A 16,396-nucleotide genomic window follows, 5' to 3' on the forward strand; every position below is an offset into this window, starting at 1 on the left:
TCATTTTTCTCTCTTTGGGCATTCTGTAAAGTAGCCAGCCTAAGAATAGTAAGACAGTAGGATTTAGGAGGAAGAGAGATCCCTTGCCTAGGCCTTAAGTTTAACCAATTGCTACAACCCAGGGTATTAGACAAATCTACATGGCTATTTTGGCCAAAAGCCCAATAATAAAATATTCTGAATTTCCCACTCACCATGGTTCTACTTATATATATCTCCCTCAGGATCATCACAAGGAAGAAAAACAACTAAGCTATCACATTCTGTTCACAATTCATTAACACCCCAAACCTCACTATGATTCTATAGTCTGTGTCATTCACTTGGTATTTAATCATATACAATTCTGTAGCATGTCCTACCCAAGAAATAATGAAAGTTTTAGTTAGTAACTCAGCACTTATTTAAGCCCTGTAGAGTTGACCCCACTGATCCTAAGTATCTCCTGGTTACTGAGTATTGCAGATAATAAAGAAGCAAACATAACAGAAAGCTAGATCTCTAGATGACAATCATAACAGTAAGTAAGTTTTAAAGACTAGCACTTAGTGAATACTTACCATTTACCAGAAACATTTTAAGCATCTTGTATGTATCAATTACTTTGTTCCTCCAACTATTATCCCCCATTTTACAATAAGTAAACTGAGACCCAGAGAGGTAAGTAATTTGTCTAATTTTTTTTTTAATTTATTTATTTAACAGACAGAGATCACAAGTAGGCAGAGAGGCAGGCAGAGAGAGAGGAAGGGAAGCAGGCTCCCTGCTGAGCAGAGAGCCCGATGTGGGGCTCAATCCCAGGACCCTGGGATCATGACCTGAGCTGAAGGCAGAGGCTTCAACCCACTGAGCCACCCAGGCGCCCCAATTTGCCTAATGATTAAGCAGCAGACTGGGGATTGAGTCTAGAGCTCTTAACTATTTTGTTCAATGGTATGATGGCTAAGAGTGGACAAATACCAACTGGTACATTTTAAAGCTCAGCATTCAAAAGCCATCCAAGGAGACAAGAGGGCAACGTGGATCAGGATCTCAGAAAAGAGATTAGGGCTATATATTTATAAACTTGCAAACTAGACATGAGGTAGAACAAGGTCACATTAGAAAACAGTACTAGGGGAGAAGTTAATAAACAGAATCGTGAGAAACAATATGTTTTCTCAATCATGAGAAACTACTTAAATATTAAGTAGTTAAAATAGTTGAAAGTTGACATTTTAGGCCAAACTGGTAATGCAGTAGGGATGTATCTTTGTATGTTATATGTATATATAACATATACTGTATTACATATCAAAATATATAATAGTTATACCTACTCTAAGGAAACGAACATAATTTAACTATAATGACTATAGGTTTATGGTAGCAGCTCTGTTTTTACTGTACTGTTCATCATAACTAAACTTTTCATGCTAAATCTTTAGACAATAACACTACCTATAGCAGTGCTGCTATGAGAGAAAATAATCTGCTTGAAGATCTATCTTCAGTTATGTTTTCCAGGGTATAAAGCTATGAAAAGATGGCCTAAATACATGACCACCCTTCAAAGATTTTAAGATCTCCAATGTTTACATCTATACAACATGGGAACTGAGACAGATCTTACACAGTTCGTTAGCATTTTTTTCACTCTTAGCAGTGCATAAAATAATGGTACAGGTTACTAATGACCACATCTTAGATACAATGAAATGTGTCTTCTAGAATACATTTAATTCAACATGTAAGCATATATACTGCTGTAGTTAAAACTTTCTGACTTCAGTAGTTTCACAATCTAATGGGAAGAACATGATTTAACATTAAGATACAGGGATGCCTGGGTGGCTCAGTCAGTTGGACGTCTGCCTTTGGCCCAGGTCATTAAGTCCCGCATCAGGCTCCTTGTTCAGCGGGGAATCTGCTTCTCCCTCTGCCAGCGACTCCCCACGCTTGTGCAGTCATGCATGTTCTCTCTCTCTGACAAATAAATAAATAAAATCTTAAAAAAACACACACATTAAGATATAAATGGAAGAAATAATCATTAACACAAGATGTAAGTGTCTTTTTGCCATCTTTCAACACGGCCCTAATGGTGCACATGAATGTCCTGGGCTGATGCTCTCAAGAGCATCACCAATGCTGAAGAGAGCCAAACGACAAGTTCTTATTAGGCCATGCTCCAAAGTCATTGTCCGGTTTCTTACTGTGATGATAAAGCATGGCTCCACTGGTGAATTTGAAATCACTGACGTTCTCGGAGCTGGAAAAATTGTTGTGAATCTCACAGGCAGGTTAAAAACATGTGCAGCAGTCAGCCCCCGATGTTATATGCAACTCAAAGGTCTAAAAAGATGACATAATAATCTACTCTCGTCCTACCAGTTTTGTTTCATTGTACTAACAACCTCAGCTGGCATCATGAACCATGAAGAAGACAAAATTACACAGGAGCAAAAACCCTGGGATTCTTTTTCTCAGCATGTAATACTTATGTATAAATAAAATGCCTCAATGGAACCCCCCCCACACAAAAAAATGATAAAATAAGCGGAAAGGTAAACGAACTGAAGAAAAGAAAAAAGGTACTTGGTAAGAACTCACAGTGGCCAAACCAAAAAAAAGGCAGGCATCCTAAGCACAGTTTTAATAGAAAGAGATTATATCTGGGGTCCCTGGGTGGCTCAGTTGGCTAAGCATCCGACTCTTTGTTCAGTTCAGGTCATAATTTCAGGATCGTGGGATCAAGCCCTGCACTGGGCTCCATGCTCACCGGTGAGTCTGCTCGGGGATTTCTCTCCCTCTCCCTCTGCCTTTTCCCTGCCTCTCTCTCTCAAATGGGTAAAGAAATCTTAAAAAAAAAAAAAAAAAGAGAGAGAGAGAGAGAATTAAATCTGATGTAAGAATAACAGGAAGAAGGTAGAGAATAAATGGTATCTGAACAAAGGTAGAAGGAGAAGATGAATGAGGTTATGGTCATGTCACTCTCCAGCAACTACTCTCCAGTTAAAGTAAAGCATTGCTTGAGGATAACTAAACAAAAGGGAAAACATTTTTTAAGTCTTCTATATTTTTCTCCTTCTAACTCCTGTAGTGGTTTTATGGGGGTGGTTTTTTTGAGAGAGAGAGAACATGTTGGGGAGAAGCAGAGGGAGAAGGAGAAGCAGACTCCCCTGCTCAGCAGAGAGCCCAACCCAAGGCTAGATCCCAGGGCTCATGACCCAAACTGAAGGTAACCGCTTAACCAACTGAGCCACCCAGATGACCCCAGAGTGGTTTTAAAATAAATCTACAAACTCTTTGATATTCCTCCTTCAAGAGGTGGAGCTTAATTTCTATACCTTTGCACATGGACTGGACTTAGTGACTTGATTTTAATGAATAAATTTGGTAGAGGTGATGATGTCTGACTTCTGAGACTAGGTCAGAAAAGCACTGAGGGGGCACATGGGTGGCTCAGTCAGTTGAGCATCTGACTCTTGATCTCAGCTCAGCTCATGATCTTAGGGTTGGGGAATTAAGCCCTGCCATTGTATCAGGCTCCATGCTGAGCAGGAAGTCAGCTTGAGATTCTCTCTTCCACTTCCTCTCCTCCCCCAACTCATGCACAAAAGCTTGCCTGCTTCCCCACCAAAATAAATTAATAAATGTGTTTTTTTTTGTTTTTACTTTAAAAAATGAAAGAAAGAAATGGCACTGAGCATTCCTTCTTGCTTCCTCTTTCTCTCTCTTTGATCACTCCTTCTGAAGAAAGCCAATGCCACATCACAAGGTCACTCAGGTAACCACACAGACAGCAGGACGCTTCAGAGGACTCCTGCTCACAGCCAAAAGAGTTAGCCATGGGGAAGCAGAGCTTCCAGCCCCAGTCAAGCCTTCAGATGACTGCACCCCAGCTAACATTTTGACTGCAACTTCAAGAGAGACCTGAGCCAGAACCATTCAAACCTAACCACTCCCAAATGAATGACCACAGAACTGTAAGATAATAAATATTTACTGTACTGTCACCAAGTCTTGAGGTAATTTTTTATGCAGCAATACATCACTAATATAACCCCATGGCACTTTGCGTCTCTCAAACACTTAAGTTTATCTTTTAACAATTATGTGTATATAAATGGCCAGTAAAGACATTGATTTCTAGAAAGCTGTTCTCTTCATCTTTACATGCCTGCAAGGTTTACCTCAATGAGCTATAGTCATGTACTTGAGGATTTTTTTTAATATTTTTTGATTCTTGCCAGTGTTTATATCTGCAGATGTCCAAAAATGAGGTGATTACATTCTTGAATAAGAGCACAGCTAGTGAAGTGGGGTAAAAAAAGAAAATATTGATTTGACTGTGATCTGATTTAAAGATGGAATGAGGGACTATAGATAGAACAATCAAAAATAACTCCAGAATGGGGTCCCTGGCTAGATCAGATAGTAGAGCATGTGACCTTTGATCTTGGGGTCAAGTTTGAGCCCCACACTGGGTGAAGAGATTACTTAACACACACACACACACACTCCAGAATGACATATGTAAAAGGTGGAAAAGGCAGTCATTGGAAATACCCTTGGAAGTACTGGAGGGCAAAGCTTGCTTGAAAAAAAATAGTGCAGAGCAGCAAAGTGCTGTAATAGTAACACCAAACTTACTTCATTATCCAGGAGAAAAGTACAAGCCACTTGACTAAGAAGGATTAATTTTAGATGTGCTTCTCAAACTGTTCTATAGCACATTAGTTTCCATAAGAAAGCCAAACGTATTCTTTGGGGAAGGGAAAAAACAAAAATAGGGGCGGCCTGGGTGGCTCAGTGGGTAAAGTCTCTGCCTTTGGCTCAGGTCATGGTCTCAGGGTCCTGAGATCAAGCCCCCCATCAGGTTCTCTGCTCAGCAGGGAGCCTGCTTCCCCCTTTCTCTGCCTGCCTCTCTGCCTACTTGTGATCTCTCTCTGTCAAATAAATAAAATCTTTAAAAAATAAATAAATAACAAACCAACGAAACAGACAAATGAAAAAACCCTCTGTAAACTACAAGATATTTCTGAGCCTTTAAGGTTTTAAGGCACATTATAAATTTACTTGAGGGTAGGGGGAGGGATAATTGGGTGATGGGCATTAAGGAGGGCACTTGATATAATGAGCACTGTGCAATGAGATATATATATATATATATATATATATATATATATATATAATGAGCAATATGCAAACAATGAATCACTAAGTTCTAGCCCTGAAACTAATAATACAGTATATGCTAACTACCATAAATATAAATAAAGAATAAGGGGCATGTGGGTGGCTCAGTGGGTTAAAGCCCCTGCCTTCGGCTCAGGTCATGATCCCAGGGTCCTGGGATCAAGCCCCACGTCTGGCTCTCTGCTCAGCAGGGAGCCTGCTTCCCTTCCTCTCTCTCTGCCTGCCTCTCTCTGCCTACTTGTGATCTCTGTCTGTCAAATAAATAAATAAAATCTTTAAAAAAAAATAAAATTTAATTTAAAAAAGAATAAAAAATAGGGATGCCTGGGTGGCTCAGTCTGATAAACATTTGTCTTTAGCTCAAGTCATGATCCCAACACATGGGATCGAGTCCCACGTCAGGTTCCTTGCTCAGTAGGAAGTCTGCTTTTCCCTCTGCCGCTCCTCCTGCTTGTGTTCTCTCTCTCTCTCTCTGACAAATCTTTAAAAAATAAAAATAAAAAATAGTAACAAAAATAAATTTACTTGACCTCAAAATACTTAAAATATTCGCAGCATATTAGTATGTCATGAATACAGTTTGGGAATAAAGGACTTGGTAGGCAGGAAGGTAGACCACATAGGTGGGTAGATTCCCAGGAAAAATGCAAGACAGATGTAATAATATGATCTCACCTAAAAAAGAAATCTTAACTACCATTTATGATGATGTAGTTTCTTAAAGGAAAATAAACTGTTGGATAAGCTATCAAAAGCAACAACAGCCATACCAGATGTCAGGAAAATAAAGACGGGAAAAACATGACAGGATTTAACAGCAGAAAAAAATCCTCTCCCATAGGCCATGGCTCAGAATGCCTCCCATTCCCATACCTCCTACTGTGTACCTCAGTGAGATACAGCTTGAACAAGTGAGCAACCCACCATCTGGGAGGCTGGTAGGTAGCTTAAGAAATGGTCTGGCTCCAAACCCTTAACCAAGAGTCCTATCAGATCCTCTCCTGGGAAACGTTAATTAAATATATAATGAGTCCTTAGTAGTAAAGGTGGAAGCTGAGCAGAGGCATAAAGTCACAAAGAAACCAGACAGAAAAGAGCAGAGTGAATAGAAAAGGATTAGGTGAGCCAGCCCTGCCTGTTTAGGGTCTTGTGCATAATACCTGCCTTCAGTAAAAAAATATTTAAGTTAGTGTAATACTATCCAACCTCAACAACTTAGGTGCTGACCCACCCAGAGACAGCAGGATTGCAAACTGATGATACCCCTTCAGTCACTTCAGGGACCCACACATAAAGAAAGAAAAGGGGAGGGAAAGAGGAATGAAGGGCAGGGGAACACTGGCACTGGATATAAAAAGGAGCATCTAGTTTAAATTCACCTGAATGTCTTCATATAACAAACATCTTTTTAAATCAGTGGTCAGCCTTTGCTTCTCATTAGGAATCAACCAAAATTACTGTAGCGTTGATACACCACCCCAGTGCAACCATGTTCTGCCCAGGGAGGAAAAGGTTTCCAGAGAGTCCCCAGGCAGCTGCTCCGAATTCATACATGCAGACACATGCCCACATTCTCACCTGCTCACACTCCCCACAAATTTAGTCAGCCCCCATACATTAAGTGCCACCACCAGCCCACTCACCCTGTTCCCCACCTCCAGAAGTAAGGGTGTCAGGAATCAGACCTCGGGGAGCCTGGTGAACACGTACAGGTGTCAATGAATGAGTACATGTGTGCTCTGCTGAGTATGTGTGTGACCACCTGTGCTAGCATGGGTTTTTGTAGGAGGGGCTCTCCCCTGCTGCTCAAAGAGTCTGTCTAGAGGTCCAGCATCGCCAGGCTTGCTCACAAGCTCTCTTTCAGCTTATTCCAGGCCCACAATGTCAATACCATCCTTTAGAGTGGTGTGGTGTCCTTATGCTACACAGAGCCTGCACAACCATGGCCAGCCCTGGCACCAGGGTATGTCTCAACAAATCCTTCCTGCTGAGGAGGCAACAAGGTAATCTGGTCACTGGAGCTGGGCAGGATCCTTATCCCAATCAGTACTCCAGCATCTGTGAGGCCCATCAGAACCTGAGGTTATTGTTCTGTGAGGCCTGATTCTCTAGGTTTCCAGATTTGCTCCTCTTTTCTCCAATGCGTGAAATGACTTGAAGGCTTTCTGTTCCTTGCAACCAAATAAGCCTAACAAAACCTTTACAAATCATATGTATATCTGGTTTTAAATTAGGGCACGGCCTATAACTTCAACTTCTGATGCAAAAGCCCAAGACAAATAGGCTGTAACGATTCCTCAAATACCAAGAGGTCTAATGAATTAGAGATCATATCATTTTGTAACATAACTATATAAGGAAATATTTCACAAGTAAACATATTGCTTATGGTTGCTGGTAAATTTGGTAAATTTTACCAAATAAAAACAATTTTACACTGACACAAACAGGTCACTTTACCAAAAACCTCTTGTATTAGCAGTCCAGCCTGACCTAGTTAGCCAATATACAGACACATGGCATAGATTATATTACTTGGCACACCAACAAGTTAATTATACAAATCACAATTCCAACCAAAACTTCATTCTCGTAAATATATTTAGGATCTGAACATGTCTGAGTTAATGTGATCAAATATTCATTAAAATGGCTTAAGCAGGGCACCTGGGTGGCTCAGTTGGTTAAGCGACTGCCTTCAGCTCAGGTCATGATCCCGGAGTCCTGGGATAAGAGTCCCATATCGGACTCCCAGCTCCATGGGGAGTCTGCTTCTCCCTCTGACCTCCCTTCTCATGCTCTCTCTCGATCACTCTATCTCTCTCTCTCTCAAATAAATAAATAATTTTTTTTTTAAATGGCTTAAGCAATCTTAACCATTTTCTAACAAATAAATGTTCACTTAAACAGGACAAGCAAAGCTACAAAGTTGGAACAACTACAAAGATAACTACTAATAATTAACAATCACTTAAACATGATTCAAAAGGAATTTCTAGTTGTTGAAAGACTCTATGATCAGCCAGAGCACAGCATTATCAGAGAGTGATTATGTAAAACAATAACTATTGTTTCAGGGTGTATGTATGTGTAAAATGAAGTTCACAACTATGTTACACTAATGACTCTAAACATCTGAATTTTCTGCTATCTTAACCTTTACATCAACTGCAAAAGAAGCTGCCAAAAGCAGTTAGTTGGAAAGCACAGAAATTCCCAGAAGAACTCAGTATATACAACTTATTTTACTACTTAAATGTTTTTTTGATTACTGGGATTTAAACAAGATGTTAAAGATTCAAAACTAATTTTAAAACTAACGGGTGCTTACTAAATCCATAATAATATTCAACATACACTGGTTCTAGAAGGGCACAGGTCATATTCCTCTGTGTGTGTGTTTTTATAGCACCTGGCATATTTTTGTCAACAGTACATATAATTGTTTCAAGACTTACAGTGATTCTACCCTACTTTTTAGAAACCTTTTCACTGACCACCATGTCAAAGGTGAAAAAGTAACTGGTCCATTTATTTCTTGATTTGGATTACCTTTTTGTTGTGAACCCGTTCTCAGTTACTCTAGTTACCTTGCAACAAAACACTGGCAGAGAATATACTGGATTGAAATTACTAGCCTCTATTCCTACTGAATAAATAATACATTCGAACTGTTCACATTTCATCTGTAAAAGGTACACAACTTCAGGGGTTACACTCTTAAATTCTGAAAGCAAAGTGAATCAGAAATCACATTCCTGAGGGTCTGAAACAGATGTTTATTCTATGCAGAGTCCCCTTTGCCTCTGCAAACCTCTCCCAAAAGTCCACTCCACTAAAACAACAGAGATGGGCTAGGATGTGTGATAAAAAACCTTCTGGACATTTATCAAACAGATTATCTCTGAAACTACACTTTGGATTACAAGTCTTTGGGCAGGAATTTGGCCTTCTGTGTTAATCTGTGTACACATTCATTTCATTTTCTCTTGCCTCTGTTTTTTTTTTTTAACCTAACCCAGAGAATTAGTCATCCTATCAGACTTAATTTCATCTGTTTATATGACAATTGAAAACAACACTACTGCAACACAACACTACTACATCCACAAAAATACTGATTTTAGTGAGTTCCTCTCTCCCCTACCTCCCCACCATCCCCAAGAAATCCCAGAAGAAAACGCCTGGGTCCAGAGCTAGGATTTTTCTCTTCTATTGGGTAGGTCTATTTGACTTTTTACTAATGATACTGAAAACTTTTTAAAGACTGCTAGTGTACGTACAATTTCTAACACCAAGAACACAAACAAATCCCTTGATTTTGTTTAGTATTCTAAGACAAACTATGTTTTTCATAAAAGAGTATCAATTCAAACGAGTCTTTGGAAGTCACTATGTGTAAACACTTCTGATGATAGAACAAACTAATGTCAAGACACAGCCAATAACATAAAAAGCCTCGACACATCCGTGCCAGTCAAAGGACATCTGCATTAGCAGCTCAGGGAAGTGGCATTTGCAGGAAGGCACTACAACTGCGTTCAAAAGAAAATCATTAGGCCTCAGCCGTTAATCCCCTCCCCCATCCTCTTCATCAGGATCCCTCAAAGCAATTAACCGGTAGAAGGTGCTATTCTGCAACCCACAGTATTCACACCAACCTCCATCCTTGGCCCAGAGCTGGGTTTAAGCCAGGAGGACTCTATCAGCGTATTCCCTGACCAATACTCAAGGAAGCCTCTACACCAGCCCCGGAAAGAGAAAAACAGATCTTTCTTTATAAGCCCTACTTACAAAACAAAAAAATGACATCTCAATAGCCAGCATACCTGATTATCAACCATCAGACCACTAAAATGTCAAAACACACAGACACTCTTTGCCAAATATTAACCACAAATATGATCATTATCATCTTAACTGAGACAATCTACTTCTACCTAGAAAAGACCCTCATCACATTCACTACAATAAGAGTCAACTGAACAAGTCACTGTCCCCAAACAAAGTCAGGGGCAATGAGGAATAGGAAGGATGACTATAAGGTCACGACATATAGAAAAGGTTTTCATCTTTACATAGACAAAAAAAAGAGCAGCAGAAACTAGGGCTGCAGAGGAAAGAAGGGAGGTGGAGGAGTCGAGTCTCTGAACATGTTTTTGAGTGTCCTTTAGTTTCCAATCTACTCTTCTGCCTCTCATAAGGTTGCAAAAAAAAAAAAAAAAAAAAAAAAAAAAAAAAAAAAAAACCGCCAGACATGAGATGGGTGAAAGAAAGCTGGAAAAGAAAAGCGTCCACCCTTCCCCCATCTTCTCTCCTCTCTCCCAAAAAGAGCTGTGTTTGTCTGTGCAAACCTAGTCCCAAATATGGGAGAGAGAGAATGAATGTGTGTATGGAAGAACAATGAGCCCTCAGCCTGGTATTGTGAGTGTGTGTGTGTGTGTGTGTGTGTGTCTGCCTGCCTGCCTGCCTGCCTCTGCCTCTTTTCCCTTCGACCTCAACAACAACAGGGAGAGCTGGAAGCCAGCTTTTCCTTCAGGCCATCAAAACCAAAACTGGCTTATAATTTACAGTGGAATTAACTCAGCAAGCAAATCCATGGAAGGAAATAGCTACCCAAAGATCATTTTATTATTGTATAGATCCATCCTCTCTCCCCTCCCCCAACAGACTGAGACTAAAGAAACCAGTGTACATCAGACAAAAAGGTCTCTCTTTAAATGGAAAGCAATTATCAAAACTGTTCCATATCTAAACAGAGGATGCATTAATTTATGTTACACCAAAATGTTTGGTTTGTAATTCACCAAGTTTCCCTTTTACTAGTTATCTTTTTTTGTGTTTAAAAATTTGCTTTGGGGAAAGCTATTTCAGGATTCATACAAAACTACTTTCTAAATGTCCCTTAAAATAGCAACACAGACTGAAACATTTAAAGCACCCAGTTTCTCAAGGACACATTTTGCTTAAATCAATGTTTGAAGTCTGTAATCCAGAAAGATTGTAAGCAAACCTTGGAAAAGAGGCAGAGGAAAATGACAATTCAACAATGAATCATTTTGTTTTCCTTTCAACAACTTCTCAAGCAACCAGTTTCAAAGGAAACCTGCAATACTTTCCCCTCCCAACACACACACACACACACACACACACACACACACAAAATCTATGTAAAACTACCTCTCTTCTTTCCAAAACCTTAAAAAAAAAAACAAAAAAAAAAAAACAGAAGTCACTTTCTTTCAGGGAGCAGAACTCAAAACATGGTAGTAAGAATCCCATTCTGCTGCAAGTGATTTGGGGTTTCATGATTTAGTAATCACACACAGCAAAGAACTGGAGATTTAGCACACAAAGAAGGACTCTTTCCCTACTGTGAAAATACTACTTTAAGAAAAGCCCTCCCCCAAGACCCCCAAATCCACAAACAGTCAAAAAAATTTACAGTTTGGGTCTTTCACTTCCTTTCCTCCCCCCCCCACCCCAACCCCCAGTTCAGCCAGTAATTTAGTCACATGAAGCAGGCTTTCACCTCAGACAAGTCCGACAAGATCATGAATAAGCAGCAAAGACAGAACCCGGGTCGGCAGGCCAGTGGGGCAGTTACCTGGCCCCGGCAGGGCCGAACAAGTCCCCGGCCCTTTATTCCCGTCCCCCCCGGACGCGGGGCTCGCTCGCCGGCCTCCCCTCCCCGGCTCCCGACCGACCGAGGAGTCCAAGCCGACCCCCTGCCGCCCCACGCCCGTCCCCAAGTCCAGCGGCCAGGAGAGAAGGCAGCTGCCTCGCGCCGGCAAGTTGGAGACTTACCTTCCCCGAATGCGCTACACCATCAATGGAGGTGTGTTCGTCCGGCTCCCGGGAAAGTGGGGGACGGCGCGGGAGGCCCGCGGGGCTGGGGACCGCCGGGCTCGGGCCGAGGAGGGGCCGGCCGCGGGGACGGGGCCGGGGGCTGCGGGGGCTTCCCTCCCGTGACCTCTGGGACGGTCTCCACTAGCTCCCTGCTCCTCGCTCGGCCAGTCCTTCAGAAGCGGGAGCCCAGGATCATGTCTAGTTTTGTTTTTCTGAGGGCGAGGGGCTCCCTGAGGATGATGGTGATTTTTTTTTTTTTTTTTTTTTTGCCTCAACTAGGAGAGAAAATGAGGCAGAGACAATATGGGAGGCGAGCGAGGGGAGAGCACGGGGGAGGCGGAGGCGGGGGCGAGACCCAAGGCGGGCGAGTGTCTCGGGCGTGCGGGAGGAAGAGGAGGCTGGAAGCGCGGGGGGCGGCTCGCGAGCGTCTGTGGGAGCAGCGGCGCCTCGGCGATGGTGGCCGAGCCGCGGCGGGGCTGCTGCACCGACCCGCCGCCCACTCCGCGCTCGGGCCCGGCCCACCTCGCAGTATCACGCCTCGCCATTGGCGCGTCCCGACGTGACGCGCGCGGAGGCCGGGCCAACGGGAGGCGGAGGGCGGGCGGAGGGCGGACGGAGGGCGGACGGAGGGGCGGGACTTCTTGCGCTCTCTCGTTTTCTCTCCCCCCTCCCCTCTCTCCTTTTTTTTTCTTTTTCTTTTTTTTTTTTTTCTTTCTAATAAAAAGAGCAGGAGAGAAGGAGGGGAGCGGCCGGGCTGTGGCGACGCCGCGGGTCGGGCTCGAGCGCGCGCTCCGGGCGGCGGTGGGCTGGGCCCTCCCCCCCCACCACCGGGGCGCGTCTTTGTGCGGAGCCGGGGCCGCGGCGCTCTGCGGGCTGGTCCCACGGGCGCGCCCGGCCGGAGTCCCGCTGCCCTTGCTGTTACCAGGGTCCCAATTTGCGTTTTCAGCCACTCCAGACGCGGACTCCTATTCCTGGGAGGAGGGGACACGGAGTGGGTTCCGACGATTCGCTTCAGGACTCTTAAGAAATTCTGATGGGAATGAACGTTTTCAAAATAAGTCTACGGCCGAAGATTAATTAAGAAAGAGAAAAACGAAATTCGCAGGTCGCGCTGCTTCTTTGAAAAGAATATAATAAAGAGGAAAAAGCCTGGAAGGTCTCCTCAAGGAATAAAAAAGGGACTAGAACCCCAGTCGCAGAACGAAGGTTAGGGAGAGAGCAGTGTGCACAACCCTATGCCATAAGTTTGAAAAATAAAACCTTTTTTTAAAAAGAAAATCCAAATATCACCTTTTTCTTTTGAGAAACCTAGTATTCTGTCCCACTTCCCAAAAGGCTGGTAATCACAGGGTCTGCGGTGCTGTAAGGGGAGTGAGGGGCAGGCCAAATGCTCATATTCTATTTAATATAATTTATAGGAATGAGGGGTTTGGAAATTTTAATTATGACTAGCAGTTTTTGAAATGCGTATCATGTTTATTGAGTTCTTTCACACACCCTGGCATGAATCCAGGGCGAATCATCAACCTATTGTTGGTTTGTTAATATACGTAAATGCTTATTGGTGTTCTTACACTGTACACTCTCCCTGAAGGAGTTCAGATCTGTATATAATGGAATAATTAAGGGCTAGAACACAGCGCAAAATAATTCACTCATCTATTTCAAATAAAGTGATAATTTTCTCTTTGGAATATCTGTTCAGATTACAATTTCCACATGCAGCAGTTTCTTTTAAGAATAATTTGGACTAGCACATATCATTGGACTGTGACCCAAGAGATCTAAAAACAAATGGGTCTTTGCCGTTTCCTTTCTGAGTAACTTACAGCAAGAAAAACCCTCTCTTGCTGCAACTCCTTCAGCTATGAAATGGGAAACGTAGTTAATACCTCATTATATATCTAATAATGTGAGAACTGAATTTTACAACATAGTAAATTCAGTAAGTGGCTCCGGATATCCTAGATATGGATGGAATTATTCAACATCACTTTTGGAAATAACAAGGAGTAAAGTGTATTAGATGGGTTAGATGTATTAGATGACTTCAGTGTCCATCACAATCTATACTTACAAGAGCGAGCGTTCTTTCTAATAAAGGTTCAGCCCTGCGGTGGGCAAATGGACAACAGTTTTTCAGAAGGTGCCTGATCCTACACTACCATTAAGCAAGGAGGGGAGAGGCTCTCAAGACCAGTCAACCACATTTATCGTAGTATTAGGGCTTGCCATTACTGTCATTTATCTATAAAAATATAGGTTTGGGGTGCTTGGCCGACTCGGTTGAGCATCTGACTCTTGATTTTAGCTTGGGTCATGATCTCAGGGTTGTAGGATCGAGCTCCACAAAACGCCACAACAGGGTATGCACCCAGCAGGCAGTCTACTTAAGGTTCCCTCTCTCCTTCTCCTTCTGCACCTTCTCTCTTCCCTCTTAAAAAAAAAAAAAAAAATGTAGATTAAGGGGTGCCTAGCTGGCTCAGTTGGAAGAGCATGTGACTCTTGATCTCCAGGTCCTGAGTTCAAGCCCCACATTGGATGTAGAGCCTACTTCAAAATAAAATGTAGATTTAGAAGTCTCAAGACTTCACATTGCTACAAAGCATAATATTATGGTATTGCACCATAAAATTAGCAAACTGGATGTCTTTAACTACAACAAGCCCATGCAAGAACTGTGGCCCAGCCATAAAGCTGGAGAGAATGGCCTTCCTGAGAGGCTGATAATGTAATAACAATACATCTTAATAAAGACAACTATTAAACCATTGACTGACTGAAAGCTTACTACGTCCCAAGTGCCATGCAAACCATGTTGTATTCCTTCGTCCACTTAGTCCTGACAATAGCCCATGAGGTGTATTATTATCTCCATCATAAAGGTCAAGAAACTGGGACTTGGAGAAGTTAAATGACTTGATCAAGGTGAATGAGGTCAAATATCTAGTGGGTCTTTTTTTCCCCACTATGAAATTAGAAAGAATTTCCTTATTCTCTTTTCAGCAAGCTTTAGAAAACGGGGATTACTTTGGTTATTGAATTTGAAAATATCAAGGACTTTTGTTAGTCATTTTATGTGTCCTAGAAGTGATTTCATTTTGTATACAGAGGTCACATCAGAGACATAATACCATTATCTAAAAGAAACAGGAGGAAGAGGAATTCTTTAATAAATGACATTGGGACAACCAGATAACCATATAGGGAAAAAATGCAGAAAAAACAATTCCTTAGGGGCACCTGGGTGGTTTAGTTGGTTAAGTGTCCAACACTTGCTTTCAGCTCAGGTCATTAGGGTTCTCAGGGTTGTAAGATCCAGCTCCGCGCTGGACCGGGATGTGAAGAATGCTTGAGATTCTCTTTCTCTGAGGCACCTGGGTGGCTCAGTTGGCTAAGGGTCTGCCTTCAGCTCAGGTCACAATCCTGGAGTCCCAGGATCGAGCCCTGAGTGCACTGCCTACTCACTGGGGAGCCTGCTTTTCCCTCTCCCTCTGCTGCTCCCCCTGCCTATTCTCTCTCTCTCAAATAAATAAATAATATCTAAACAAAAGTTCTCTTTCTCCCTCTCCCTGTGCCCCTCCACCTGCTTTCTCTCTCTCTCTTTCAAATATATCTTTAAGAAAAAAATTCTTTAACTAGATTTACTTTATTTCTAAACACTTCACTCACCCCAAATTACAGATGGACATTTTTTAAATGTAAAAAATGAAACCACTGAGGGGGCCCCTGGCTCAATTAGTAGAGCATGCAGTCCCTGGTTGGTTCCCGGGTTTCGGCACCAAAAAAAAATTAGTAGCGCATGCAGCTCTTGATCTCAGGGTCATGAGTTCAAGACCCATGCTGGGTGTAGAGATCACTTAAAAAAAAAAAAAAAAAGGCAGTGGGGTGCCTGGGTGGCTCAATTGGTTAAGCATCCAGCCCTTGATTTCAGTTCAGGTCATGGTCTTGGTATGATGTGATCGAGCCCTGCCCTAGGCTCCACACTCAGCAGGGAGTCTGCCCTCTTCATCGCCCTCTCCTCTTCCCATATCTCAGCTCGCTCGCTCTCTCTCTTATTCTCTCTCTCAAAAAAAATCTCTTTAAAAAATTGCAGAGACTCTACCATGGTCTCTTATAGGATCCTGTAAGACCCATGGAACTGCTCTTTGTTAGGTTGAGTTTGGGAGTTTATTTTATTACTTTCTTTTGTAACCCACATAGAGTTTATGTGTATTCTTTTGTGTATATCAGATATTTTGTGATTTAATGAAACCATGAAAGAAACTAGAGAAATAGAGAATTTTTTTCAAATCATGGATTGAAGAAGTCTTTTCTAAGCATGACAGGAAGCCCAGAAGCCATAAAGGAAAAACACCAGTAAATT

At 42.2% G+C, this 16,396-nt stretch overlaps 1 protein-coding gene across 3 annotated transcripts in view; it reads right to left on the minus strand.

Moving 5' to 3' along the window:
• RERE (arginine-glutamic acid dipeptide repeats) overlaps positions 1–12,111 on the minus strand; it is a 425,837-nt gene extending 413,726 nt beyond the window's left edge. For all 3 annotated transcript variants that reach the window (XM_013064588.2, XM_004768623.3, XM_004768622.3), the window contains exon 1: positions 11,989–12,111. The gene's annotated coding sequence lies outside the window, so the exon portion shown is untranslated. The remainder of the gene's footprint in view (positions 1–11,988) is intronic.
• Between the last annotated feature and the right edge of the window lie 4,285 nt (positions 12,112–16,396).

This window comes from Mustela putorius, unplaced genomic scaffold (assembly GCF_011764305.1).
Source record: "Mustela putorius furo isolate JIRA1106 unplaced genomic scaffold, ASM1176430v1.1 tig00003853_pilon_pilon_pilon, whole genome shotgun sequence".
Taxonomy (NCBI): domain Eukaryota; kingdom Metazoa; phylum Chordata; class Mammalia; order Carnivora; family Mustelidae; genus Mustela; species Mustela putorius.